The following is a 14,637-nucleotide window of genomic DNA, read 5'->3' on the forward strand; positions in this document are numbered from 1 at the left end:
ACTACTTTATTTCTACATCCAGCCATTTCTTCCTCCAGCTCCCAAATGCTCATCTTCATTATTATTTTCCTACTAATTCTAGGTCACCTGAGTCTGTTCCCTTATCCATTCATTCAAGCATTTGTCCAACTCTACTAAGTTCTAGCTAAATGCCAAGTCCTTTACTTATGACGGAGAATCCTAATATGAATGTTTCTACTCTCAAAGAGTTCATGGTCTAGTGTAGGAGACATAAATGAAAAGTAACAACTCAATTTAATCAGTCTGATGATAGAAACACAAAAAGAACAAAAAAAATCAACAGCTAAAATTCAGTTTAAGAAGTTCTATAAGGAAGCTGCCATGAAAAAAAGGGAAGGAAAACCATACAAGATTTTTTAAAACCTGCATCTTAAAGAAAATAAACTCGTACACTAGGTAAGTACTTGAAGTATATACATTGACATACCCACCAAGGTTAAGCAATTTGAGAAAAAATGAAACATATATATAGTTATAAAGTTGAATCTGGAGAGGTGGCTGAAGTTAAGTGAAGATAATGTGTTAAGAAGCTGAACTGTTAACTTGAAATCTATGCAGAACCATTGGAAGTTTAAAAGCGAAGGACTGACTTGATCAGAATTTATTTTACAAAGATGCTTCTGCTGGCAACACAGTTTCTCTCTGGCTTGAAAGAATTCTCCAAGAAAGAAAAAGAAGGTTGCTGTAATAAACTAATGGTTATCAAGACCTGGATATGGCAGAAAGAATACAGAAATGACACCCATTCGAGAAATTTTGGAGGTAAAAGGGAAATAAGCTACTTACAGAGTTGTCTGGAGAGTATGGAATAGGTAGGTATTTAGAAGGATCTCAGTTTCTGCTCAGTTACACATAATATTCAGGACACCTCCCTGATGACCCACTGAGCTTCCAATGCAGGGGGCATGGGTTCGAGCCCTGGCTGGGGAACCAAGATCCCACATGCCTTGAAGTGCAGCCAAGAAATAAAAATAAATAAATAAAATAAAAAGTGAAATTCAAAGAGAAAGAGGACGGGATGAATAGAGAACAAGGAACTTTTAGTACAGTGAAGCTATTTGTGTGCTACCATGATACTGGATACATCTCATTATACATTTATCAAAATCTACGTATCGCACAATACAGGAATGAGCCCTAGGTAGACTATGACCTTCAGTGAATAACAATGTATCACTGTCAGCTCAGCAAATGTACCACATTAATGCAAAATAATAATAATAGTTCTGAAAGAGATGGGAACACCAGACTACTTGACCTGCCTCCTGAGAAATCTGTATGCAGGTCAGGAAGCAACAGTTAGAACAACTGGATATGGAACAACAGACTGGTTCCAAATAGGAAAAGGAGTACATCAAGTCTGTATATTGTCACCCTGCTTATTTAACTTATATGCAGAGTACATCATGAGAAACGCTGGGCTGGAAGAAGCACAAGCTGGAATCAAGATTGCTGGGAGAAGTATCAATAAACTAAGATATGCAGATGACACTACCCTTATGGCAGAAAGTGAAGAAGAACTAAAGAGCCTCTTGATGAAAGTGAAAGAGGAGAGTAAAAAAGTTGGCTTAAAGCTTAACATTCAGAAAACAAAGATCATGGCATCTGGTCCCATCACTTCATGGCAAACAGATGGAGAAACAGTGGAAACAGTGTCAGACTTTATTTTGGGGGGTTGCAAAATCACTGCAGACTGTGACTGCAGCCATGAAATTAAAAGACAGTTTCTCCTTGGAAGAAAAGTTATGACCAACCTAGACAGCATATTAAAAAGCAGAGACGTTACTTTGCCAACAAAGGTCCATCTAGTCAAGGCTATGGTTTTTCCAGTAGTCATGTATGGATGTGAGAGTTGGACTATAAAGAAAGCTGAGTACCAAAGAATTGATGCTTTTGAACTGTGGTGTTGGAGAAGACTCTTGAGAGTCCCTTGGATTGTAAGGAGATCCAACCAGTCCATCCTAAAGGAAATCAGTCCTGAATATTCATTGGCAGGACTGATGTTGAAGCTGAAACCCCAATACCTTGGCCACCTGATGCAAAGAGCTGACTCATTGGAAAAGCCCCTGATGCTGGGAAAGATTGAGGGCAGGAGGAAAAGGGGACGACAGAGGATGAGATGGTTGGATGGCATCACCGACTCAATAGGCATGAGTTAGAGTGAACTCCAGGAGTTGATGATGGACAGGGAGGCCTGGCATGCTGCAGTCCATGGGGTCGCAAAGAGTCAGACACGACTGAGCAACTGAACTGAACTGAGCTGAATAATAATTGGGGAAATTGGGGGAGAGGGTATTTGGAAACTCTCTATACTTTCCACTCAATTTTCCTGGAAACTTAAAACCATTCAAGAACATAGTCTAGTTTTCAAAATCAGAAGGTGTGAGAAATTGCAATTTGAGTCCCTGGGGCATGACGCTTTAGGGTAGCCATAGAGAAGGATCATCTTCTTGAACAGTCTATACAATAAGCCTGAGGAAGCCCTGTCTCTACATTTATTTAGGATCCCAACACCGGCTTCAGCAAACTGGGTTCCAAGCCTTTCATGTTTCTTTCACCACATGATGCTTTAGCTCTGGAGGTGACAGGAAAGAAACAAAAATGCACCCTATTACAGGAGTGGTACAATTCATTTCCCCCTCATGAAACCAGTTTTCCTGAATTATATCAAGTTTGCTAATACATTGCACACTCATAAGCCTGAGTCTGAATACAAATGCTACAGCCAGTTTGTGCCTGTGGATGATTTATCACAGCCATAAAAATCTGGAGCTTTTCAATCCAGGAATCGCATGGTTCCAACGTGAAGCAGCGCACAGACTGCAGGCTGCATTTCCTGCGATGCTGATGGGTCCATGAGTACAGGAGCAGCAGAGGAATAAAAAGGACAATGAGAAAAAAATCAAAGATACAGAAAATCTCCAATGTGACCTTTAGTAAAAGGTATTCTATTAACATTTTCCCCAGCAGGAGACAGACTTGTATATCTAACATAAGCCTTTGCCCTCAAGATAAAAATAAAGAAAGAAAAACAAACAGAAAACAAAGCCAGCTCCTTTGCATACAGATCTATACATGGAGTGTGACCCAAAGTACAGGGAGCACAGAACATATTACATCAGAGTTTAGGAGTGACTTTCCTCATCCCCAGCTGCTGCAGACACACTCCTAGGGGTGTGCAGTTTATCATCTCCCAAGGGTGTTCATTCAACTTCAGATAGGTTTGACACCAGGAAGGGACATTTTGTTGCTGAGCTAAACTCTATATCTTGACTAATCCGACTCAAAGTTCCCCATTCCCTATATATTAACAAAGAGAACAAATTTTCCTTCAAAAATTAATTCAGTCATTTACTATATATTAGGCATGCATAGTTTACGCTATGGACTGAATGCTGTGTCCTGGCTCTCCCCTCAAATTCACCTGCTGAATCCCTCATCTCTGATGTGATGATATTTGGAGGTGGGTCTGTAGCTCAGATGGTAAAGAATCTGCCTGCAACAAAGAAGACCCAGGTTCAGTCCCTGGGTTGGGAGGATCCTCAGGAGAAGGAAATGGTAATCCACTCCAGTACTCTTGCCTGGAGAATCCCATGGACAGAGGAGCCTGGCGGGCTACAGTCCATGAGGTCGCACAGAGTCAGACATGACTAACTAACACTACACTACACTACTACAGGGTCATGAGGGTGGAGCCCCTTGATGAGATCAGTGACCTTATACAAAAAGAAAAGAGACCAGTGGTCCCTCTCTCTCCATCACACAGAGAGAAGAAGGTCATCTGCAAGCCCTGGAAGAAGACTCTCACCAAGAACCAACCCGCTGGCACTGAGATCTTGGACTTCCCAGCCCCTAGAGCTGTGAGAAATAAATTTGTATTGTTTAGGTCACCCGGTCTATGATATTTTGTTATGGCAGCTCACCTGTGCTAGACACTGTGCCAAGGGTTGGTTATACAATGGGGAACAAACAAACTCAGTATCCAGATCCAAGGAATTTCTGATCTAGAAAGATGGATGCATCGTAGCAAACAGTAAACACATAAACTCATTTATACACGATGTGACAATTGCTAAGAAAGAAAAGTACTGAAGTATATGAAAGAGAAAAACAGAAAAGGGTGATGTAATTTGAGGAGTACCCAGGAAGGGCCACTATGAAGAGGTGACATTTGAGTAGAGACTTGAAAAATGAGTCAGTGTTGGCTAGGTCAAAAGCATGGAAGAGCATTCCAAAAATAACTAGCTTAGTGAAGGCCATGGAGCAGAAAATTAACTGTAATCTTCAAGGAGCACTGTGAAGCCAGGAAAGCAAGAGCACTAAGAAAAAAGATTAAATACAGTTAGACAGAGGACGGGAGAAGGCAATGGCACCCCACTCCAGTACTCTTGCCTGGAGAATCCCATGGACGGAGGAGCCTGGTAGGCTGCAGACCATGGGGTCGCTAAGAGTGGACACGACTGAGCGACTTCACTTTCACTTTTCCCTTTCATGCATTGGAGAAGGAAATGGCAACCCACTCAGTGTTCTTGCCTGGAGAATCCCAGGGACCGGGGAGCCTAGTGGGCTGCCGTCTATGGGGTCGCACAGTCGGACACGACTGAAGCGACTTAGCAGCAGCAGCAGCAGCAGACAGAGGACATGCAGAATGCCCCTACAGCTTTGTAGAAAGTCAGAAATCACGTAGTGCCAGTCTTCCAACTTTGTTCTTTTTCAAAATTCTGTTCCTCATTCATCTTTTCCAGTTCTATGTTCTGAAGTCTGCTGGAGTTTTAATGGATATTGTATTGAACCTGTAGCTCAATTAGGAAGATTCGCCCTCTCAACAGTATTGAGAATTCAAATCCATGAATATTGGATATCTTTCCACTTATTTAGATTTTTAATTTTTCTTGATGACATTTTCCACTAAATTTTCTGCTAAGAGTTTAATATTTATACACTTTAAAAAATATTCCTATGAACTTTATACCTTTGGGAATATTGTAATTTTTTTTTAATTTGTCTTCCAATTGTTGGTTTACTAGTAGGTAAAAACATAATTGGTTTTTATATAGGGATTTTGTTTCTGGAAACTTATGAAGATTTATTTATTAGACAATTTTATTAGAAGACTGTTAGGATTTTTCACAAAGATGATGATGTCATCAGAAAATAGTGGAATTTCTCAAGTCTGTGAAAGTGAAAGTGTCTGTGGTGCAGTCATGTCCAGCTCTTTGTAATCCCAAGGATTGTGGCCCACCAGGTTCCTCTGTCCATGGGATTCTCCAGACAGGAATACTGGAGTGGGTTGCATTCCTTTCTCTAGGGGATCTTTCCGACCCAGGGATCGAACCCGGGTCTTCTGCATTACAGGTAGATTCTTTACTGTCTGAGCCACCAGGGAAGACCCTTCTCACGTCTATACAACTTCACTTCTTTTATTGCTTGTTGGCCACACAAGGGCCTGAAATATTATGTTAGGGAAAAAGCATCATTAAATCTGTTGTTACTAGTCAGTTATCTGTTTGTCCCTGTTATCAGGGTATGGAAATTTCTTTTTATATATTTATTCATTAAACATGAATGGGAATTTATTTTGTCAGATTATTTTCTGCATCGTTTGAGGTGATCACATATGTGATTTTTGTCCTTGATTTTTTTTGTGGTGAATCTCATTAATTGGCTCTCAAATACTGAAACAAGTTATATTCCAAGGATAAGACTGTGGTGGAATATGATGTATTATCCTGTTTATATATTTGTAGATTCAATGTGCTACCATTTTGGTGAGGATATTACATCTAAGTTCATAGGGGATATTGGGCAGTGACTTTCTTTTCTTCTAATATCATTTTGGCTTTTGGTATCAGAATTTATATCAGTTTCGTTAAATGAATTAAAAAACATTTTCTCCCCTATCTTCTGAAAGAGTTTACAATTAGTGTTATTTAATTGAGTGTTGGCTAGAACACACCATTGATGCCATCTGGGCCTGGAATTTCATTTGTAGTGAGGCTTACAAATCTAATATCTTTAATAGATTTATCAATATTCATATTTTCTTTTTTTTAATCAGTTTTCATAAACTGTTTTTAAACAAATGTATCCATTTCATTAAGCTGTTAAATTTACTGGGACAAAGGTGTTCATAATATCATCTTACTATTCACTTAATGTTTAAAAGATCTATGGTGAAATCCCCACTTTCAATCCTGATATTAATACTTTCAGTTTTCTCTAATTTTTCTTGAATAATCTTGCTCGAGGTTTATTAGCTTTATTAAACTTATCAAGCAACCAAATCAAATTAAGACTTTGCTAATTTTCTATGTTGTTAAACATACTCTATGTCTTTCTTAAAAGTTGCTTTGAGTTTAGCCTGTTCTTATTTTTTTAATCCTTTTTGAGAGGGAAACTAAGAATCTCAAATTTAAGCATTTTTTGTTACTTATTAGGCATTTAAGGCTATAAACATTCCTTTAAGCATGGTTTTACCTGCATTCCACACATTTGATATGTTGTATTTTCATTATCACTTACTTAGAAGTATGTTTTTACATTTACGATTTTTTTCTTTGACCCATAGGTTTAAAATTATGCTATTTAAATTTCACTGGGAATTTTCTAGTTTTTTCTAAATGATTTCTATTTTAACTTAATTATAGTGCTAGAACATACTTCGTCAGATTTTGAAATTAACTGTGACTGAGATTTAACTCCATGGCCCAATGAACGCTGTGTCTTGGTGAATGCATACTTGAAAAAGATGTGTGCTCTGCAATTGTTGGGCAGTGTTCTGTAAACGCCAATTATGTCACATGGGTTGACAGCATTATTTAGATCTTCCACAACCTTACTAGGGTTTCCCTGGTGGCACAGATGGTAAAAAATCCTCCTGCGATGGGGGAGACCTGGATGTGCTCCCTGGGTTGGGAAGATCCTCTGGAGGAGGGCATGGCAGCATGCTCCAGCTCCAGTATTCTTGCCTGGAGGATTCCCATGGACACAGGAGCCTGGCAGGCTACAGTCCATGGGGTGACAACTGACGGACACGACTGACCGACTAAGCACAGCACAGCATACAGCCTTATAAGGTGTTGTTTTTTTTTTTTTTTTTTTGCTTATTCGTTATGTCAAGTTCTAAGAGAATGAAATTAAAATTTGGACTATATTAGATGTTTCTATTTGTCCTATTATATTTTTCATTTAAAAAAATCATTTTGTATAATAATAGAGCCTCGGATCTGATACAATAATTCAGAAATATAAAACAAATAACTACAAAAGTTAGGAGATACTGGAATAGCATTTCCTCAGAAAAAGCTACTAACTCTGTATCATTCTGATGTGGACACCTACAGTCATCTGGGGTGAAATGTGAAGACGGGCCAGTGATCCAGCCAAGGGCGGAAACACTTATCAAATTTTATATCATAAACTTGGATGTTTGTCACATGGTGTAAACATATTTGGAATTGTTCTTTTATTGCTATCATCCCCTATAATACTGTAAGGCATAAAGTCTACTGCCGGGAGCCGGCATATTGCATATTGAGTGCATATTGCATATTGCATATTGAGTGCAGCACTTTCCACAGCATCATCTTTCAGGATCTGGAATAGCTCAACTGGAATTCTATCACTGCCGGTAGCCAGCGTGAGGAACTCCGCCCATGACAAAGGTCATGAGGAAGGAGGCTCGGCACACGCAAAGGCGGGATCGAGCCTCAGGAGTCTCCCTGGAAATTCTCGAGCAATCTACCCCCAAAACCAGAGCCTGCCTACTTTCTGCTTTGTGCTTTAACCTACACCTCTGACTTTACGGGGGGCTGTCCCCCACTACCTCTCTGAAAAAAGTTAGCTTACAGCTCCACTTAATAATTCCTGGGTGTGACAGTGTTTAACCTACAAACTCCTTTGGAAATCCTCTAGCCTGCCTGAATAGGTTTTTCCGGCCACATGTGATTGTTCAGAGCCTCCCAACTGTGAGAGGCAGGAGATGTTCTAAACTGTGTAAACACAGATTCTTTTGAGTAGTTAAAAGATTGATTAGAAATTGTATTGGTGAAGGGATTTTCACTTGTTGGGCCAATGTTTGCTGCTAAGTTTCCATATCCCTTACCTGCTGTGTCCCTGGCAGTGTATTGATTAATATAATATATTATAATATAATATAATTAATATAATTGTATATAATTAATATAATATTAATATAATATAATTAATAATAAATATAATATAATTAATATAATATAATATAATTAATATAATATAAGTAGTAGCTTTAATGTTTGTAACCTGGGACCCTTGAGTTAATTCTTTTTCTTGTTATAGCCCACCACACCTTTGCTCTGTACAAATGCAACTTTATCTAATGCTTTTGGAGGGTGTCGCTTGACTTATCACCTTTAGAGAAAAATAAGTTTTCTGAAGAAAGGGTCTTAAAATGTTAACAGGCCTCCGAGCCAGAAGATGATGCAAATCACCTAAGCTTTTGCATATGATAAGTTTGCAGGAAGAAAGCCTGGCTTGCTGCCTGACTCTACCCCTTCCCCCATTATCCTCTATGCATAACTTAAGGTATAAAAACTACTTTGGAAAATAAAGTGGGGGGCCTTGTTCACCAAAACTTGGTCTCACCATGTCGTTCTTTCTCTTACCTTCTGGCTGAATTATTCAGCCTCTTTTCTCCACTGAATTTCCTCACTGAGCTATCCTTATTTCAGCCTCTTTTCTTCACTGAATTTTACTGAGCTATCCTCATTCTATTACTCTTTATATCCTTAATTAACATTTAATTAAGCAATTGTTTCCTGATCTTCGCCTACGCCGTCTCTCCTTCGAATACCCTGGATCAGCCGGGGCTGGTCCTCGGCAGTCTACTTTGTCTAATATTGAGATGGTCTCTTATACTTTTATAAGAGTCTCTTATATATACAATTTGCATGGTATATCTTTTCCTTCTTTCTCAATCTACCTGTTCGGTTCAGCACAGTTCAGTTGCTCAGTCGGGTCCAACTCTTTGCAACCCCATGAATCACAGCACGCCAGGCCTCCCTGTCCATCACCGACTCCCGGAGTATATCCAAACTCATGTCCATTGAGTCGGTGACGCCATTGAACCATCTCATCCTCTGTCGTCCCCTTCTCCTCCTGCCCTCAATCTTTCCCAACATCAGGGTCTTTTCAAATAAGTCAGCACTTTGCATCAGTTGGTCAAAGTATTGGCGTTTCAACTTCAACATCAGTCCTTACAAAGAAATCCCAGGGCTGATCTCCTTCAGAATGGACTGGTTGGATCTCCTTTCAGTCCAAGGGATTCTCAAGAGTCTTCTCCAGCACCACAGTTCAAAAGCATCAATTCTTCAGCACTCAACTTTCTTTATAGTCCAACTCTCACATCCATACATGACTACTGGAAAAACCATAGCCTTGACTAGATGGACCTTTCTTGGCAAAGTAATGTCTCTGCTTTTTAATATGCTGTCTAGGCTGGTCATAACTGTGCATCCAAGGAGTAAACGTCTTTTAATTTCATGGCTGCAGTCACCATCTGCAGTGATTTTGGAGCCCAAAAAAATACAGTCTGACACTGTTTCCACTGTTTCCCCAACTATTTCCCATGAAGTGAGGGGACCAGATTCCATGATCTTAGTTTTCTGAATGCTGAGCTTTAAGCCAACTTTTCACTCTCCTCTTTCACTGTCATCAAGAGGCTCTTTGCTGCTGCTGCTAAGTCACTTCAGTCGTGTCTGACTGTGTGACTCCATAGATGACAGCCCACTAGGCTCCTGTCACTGGGATTCTCCAGGCAAGAATACTGGAGTGGGTTGCCATTTCCTTTTCCAATGCATGAAAGTGAAAAGTGAAAAGCGAAGTCGCTCAGTCGTGCCCGACTCTTAGCGACCCCATGGACTGCAGCCTACCAGGCTCCTCCATCCATGGGATTTTCCAGGCAAGAGTACTGGAGTGGGGTGCCATTGCCTTCTCCTTTAGGTCTTCTATACTTTCTGCCATAAGGGTGGTGTCATCTGCATATCTGAGGCTATTGATATTTCTCCCAGCAATCTTGATTCCAGTTGTGCTTCATCCAGCCCAGCGTTTCTCATGATGTACTCTGCATATAAGTTAAATAAGCAGGGTGATGATATACAGTCTTGACGTACTCCTTTTCCTATTTGGAACCAGTCTGTTGTTCCATGTCCAGTTCTAACTGTTGCTTCCTGACCTGCATACAGGTTTCTCAAGAGGCAGGTCAGGTGGTCTGCTACTCCCATCTCTTGAAGAATTTTCTACAGTTTATTGTGATCCACACAGTCAAAGGCTTTGGCATAGTCAATAAAGCAGAAATAGATGTTTTTCTGGAACTCTCTTGCTTTTTCGATGATCCAGCAGATGTTGGTAATTTGATCTCTGGTTCCTCTGCCTTTTCTAAAACCAGCTTGAACATCAGGAAGTTCACGGTTCACATATTGCTGAAGCCTGGCTTGGAGAATTTCGAGCATTACTTTGCTAGCGTGTGAGATGAGTGCAATTGTGCGGTAGTGTAAGCATTCTTTGGCATTGTCTTTCTTTGGGATTGGAATGAAAACTGACCTTTTCCAGTCCTGTGGCCACTGTTGAGTTTTCCAAATTTGCTGACATATTGAATGCAGCATTTTCACAGCATCATCTTTTAGGATTTGAAATAGCTCAGCTGGAATTCTATCACCTCCACTAGCTTTGTTCGTAGTGATACTTCCTAAGGCCCACTTGACTTCACATTCCAGGATGTCTGGCTATAGGTGAGTGATCACACCATCGTGATTATCTGGGTCATGAAGATCTTTTTTGTATAGTTCTTCTGTGTATTCTTGCCACCTCTTCTTAATATCGTCTGCTTCTGTTAGGTCTATATCATTTCTGTCCTTTATTGAGCCCATCTTTACATGAAATGTTCCATTGGTATCTCTAATTTTCTTGAAGAGATCTCTAGTCTTTGCTATTCTATTGTTTTCCTCTATTTCTTTGCACTGATCACTGAGGAAGGCTTTCTTATCTCTCTTTGCTATTCTTTGGAACTCTGCATTTAAATGGATATATCTTTTCTTTTCTCCTTTGCTTTTAACAGCTATTTGTAAGGCCTCCTCAGACAGCCATTTTGCATTTTTGCATTTCTTTTTCTTGAGGATGGTCTTGATCCTTGTTTCCTGTACATGGTCATGAACCTCTGTCCATAGTTCCTCAGGCACTCTGTCTATCAGATCTAATCCCTTAAATCTATTTCTCACTTCCACTGTATAGTCATAAGGGATTTGATTTAGGTCATACCTGAATGGTCTAATGGTTTTCCCCACTTTCTTCAGTTTAAGTCTGAATTTGGCAATCTACCTGTGTTTATGTTAAAAATGCTGTAAACAGCAGATTTTTCCAGTTTTATAACTGTTAATGATAGGAGGTCTAGTCAGATACCTATAACTTATCATGGCATGTGGAGTAAGTCTCATATTCTTTTTCTTGAGTACCATTAATATGCACCACCTTTCTTTTCCAGTTTGTGGTACCCTGAAGGCAGGAACTGATGGATAGCTCTATTAAAATGCATTTGTTAGTTGCAGCCAATCACTTCAGGCTATTAGGATTTCATAGATCACTTTTTTTCTAATTGTTGGCAGAGCTGTCCAAACTTTAATGTGAATAAAAATCACTTGGAGACCTACTTAGATACAAATTCTGGTTCGTGAGATCTGAGGTAAGGACTGAGAGCCTTATGCCAGCAATACTGGTCTGGGTCCACACAATGAATAGCATGGATGTGTAAGTCTTGCTATCTCACCAAGAGTCAACCAGTATGCTTCTCTGTCACAGCATACTAACTTGTATGATTTGATGGTGAAAAGTGAATATGTGAAAGTGTGAAGCTAGCACATGTAATAAAGTAGAGGACAGTGGGACCAGAGGCAACCTGAAGAGTGTTACCATCACCAAAGTCATTCAGATTTAAATACTCAGCATACAAAGCTGCCAAAAACCCCTACAAACTTGCAAAGTAAATTCAGGTCACATCCAATTGTTTATGATTCCTGTTCAATGTCTTACTACACAGATGAATTTTAAAAATAGAAACCTCACATCCAAATTTACAAAACGGAAAATGACAAAACTTTCAGAAAAACAAACAAAATATCCAAGATTATCTTCAGGTCTACGACCTGGCAGAGTTAGACAACACCAAAAGCATGATTCACAAAAGAATAAATGTGTAAATTGAACCTCATAAAAATTACAAACTTTTCTTTGTGAAAGACTTTGTTAAGAACTTGAAAAACAAACTTCAGAGCAGGGGGAAATATTTGCAAACCATACATCTGGCAAGGAACCAGTGTCTAAAATATATAAAGAACTTTCAAAATTCAACGTTAATAAACAATCCAGTGAGAAAATGGGCAAAATACATAAAGATATATTTCATCAAAGAAAATATAGCAATAAGCACAGGAAAAGGAATTCACTATAATTAGTCATTAGGGGAGCAAAAAGCCACAGTGCACTATCACATCATGACTGCTGCTGCTGCTGCTGCTAAGTCGCTTCAGTCATGTCCGACTCTGTGCCACAGATGGCAGCCCACCAGGCTCCCCCGTCCCTGGGATTCTCCAGGCAAGAATACTGGAGTGGGTTGCCATTTCCTTCTCCAATGCATGAAAGTGAAAAGTGAAAGTGAAGTCTCCCAGTCGTGTCGGACTCTAGCGACCCCATGGACTGCAGCCCACCAGGCTCCTCTGTCCATGGGATTTTCCAGGCAAGAGGACTGGAGTGGAGTGCCATTGCCTTCTCCCACATCATGACTACCAGAAGGTAAAGTAAAAAAATACTGATACACTAAATACTGGCAAAGATGCAAAGAAACTAGATCATTTCTACATCCATAGTAGTAATTTCAAGTGACAGTTACTCTAGAAAGCAGTTTGATCATTTTTTTTATAAAACTCAACATGCTATTACCACGAGATACAGCAATTGCATTCTTAGATATGTATTACCTATTAATGAAAATGCATGTTCACACAAAAACCTTCACACAAATATGCACAATGGCTTTATTCTTAATTGCCCCAAACTGGAAAAAACCTAGATATCCTTCAATGGGGGGATTGTTAAACAAATTGTGTTACATTGGATTCTACTGAGCAACAAAAAGCAATGAGCTATTAATACACATAACAATTCGAAAGAATCTCCAGAGAATTATACTGAAAGAAAAAGCTAATCCTAAAAGTGTGATTCTATTTATATAGTACATATTTGAAATGACAAATTTCAGAGACAGAGAGCACATTAGTGTCTGCTAGGTGTTAAGAATGGGACAAGAGGCAAAGAAGTGCGAAGGAGGTGGGTGTGGTTATAAAAGAACAACACAAGGAATTCTTGTAGAAACAAAATCATCATACTTAGTATCTTTACTGTGGTGGTGGATACAAAAATCCACGTATACAGTAAGACTGTACAGAATCAAATGCATACACACACACACAGAGAAATGAGTACAAGGATGAGATGAGAAATTTGAATAGAATCAGTCAATTGGATCAATGTTCATATCCTGGTTTTGCAATATGCTACCATTGGGTGAAACTGGCTAAACGATATTCTGAGATCTCTCTGCATTATTACTTATAATTGCAAGTTAGTCTACAATTCTCTCAATAAAAATGTCAATTAAAATTAAAACTAGACCATATCATTCTGAATTTTTAATCCTAATCAAGGAATCTCTCCTCTTTCAAATAGGCACTTGGGAGCTACCGAAGCTGGTTGAGTATGGATGACTTGACTAGGATCGTGGATCAAAAGAATTGATATAATGACAGTAAGTATGATGAATTAAAGGAGAAATTACCGAAGGCAGGGAAACAGAAAAGCATAATCAGGGATAAAGAAAGAAGTGATATTGAGGTTGATATTGCACTCAAAGAAGTGTGGACTAAATCTGTGCCACTGGTCAGTTCAGCAACCACATAGCCAGCAGATGTTCATTTTATCCAAGTTCTTTTGTAATTCACACAGTATGTGAGAATCTGATTATAAAGCAAAGGCATTTCTGAGTTATTTCACTATGTTGAACTAATTCTTTTATGCCCTATTTTTAACATTTTGGTTAAAATGAAACGTTTTTAGTTCTTGGTTTCAATAATTTTACAATTTTATAACTGTAAGTGAAATACATTTTCTAATCACTACAATAATTAGCATGTTTTAAAAAATATTTTTTTAGATGCTTGAAGATTGGAGAATTGGAGAAATGTATTAGATTTGTGGTTTTAATGAAATGTTTAGAAAATTTTGATTAAATAAGTTTGTAATCAATATTGAAATGTCTGAGGACATCTCATTTGCTGATTTTTTTATTTTTTGACTTATTAGTTACAGGTAGAATTTAAATGTTCAGAGAAATACTAGTCAGTGAATTTATGCATGTATTTAATTGTACATAAAATAAAATCCAACAGGAGTGAAGGTCCTCATGCATTAAAGATTACTACCATCAAACTGCAGATCCAGAGGCAGTCCTTCTCTGCCTCCACGACACCAGGCCACCATGGCCAGGTCTGCATTCTCTCTTTACAGCCTTCTGGAAGGAGTAATGGATCTTAC

At 39.0% G+C, this 14,637-nt stretch overlaps 1 protein-coding gene across 3 annotated transcripts in view; it reads right to left on the bottom strand.

Moving 5' to 3' along the window:
* GRID1 (glutamate ionotropic receptor delta type subunit 1) overlaps positions 1 to 14,637 on the bottom strand; it is a 686,401-nt gene that overhangs the window by 103,230 nt on the left and 568,534 nt on the right. The gene's annotated exons all lie outside the window — the stretch shown is intronic.

The sequence above is a fragment of the Bos indicus x Bos taurus genome, chromosome 28 (assembly GCF_003369695.1).
Source record: "Bos indicus x Bos taurus breed Angus x Brahman F1 hybrid chromosome 28, Bos_hybrid_MaternalHap_v2.0, whole genome shotgun sequence".
NCBI lineage: Eukaryota > Metazoa > Chordata > Mammalia > Artiodactyla > Bovidae > Bos > Bos indicus x Bos taurus.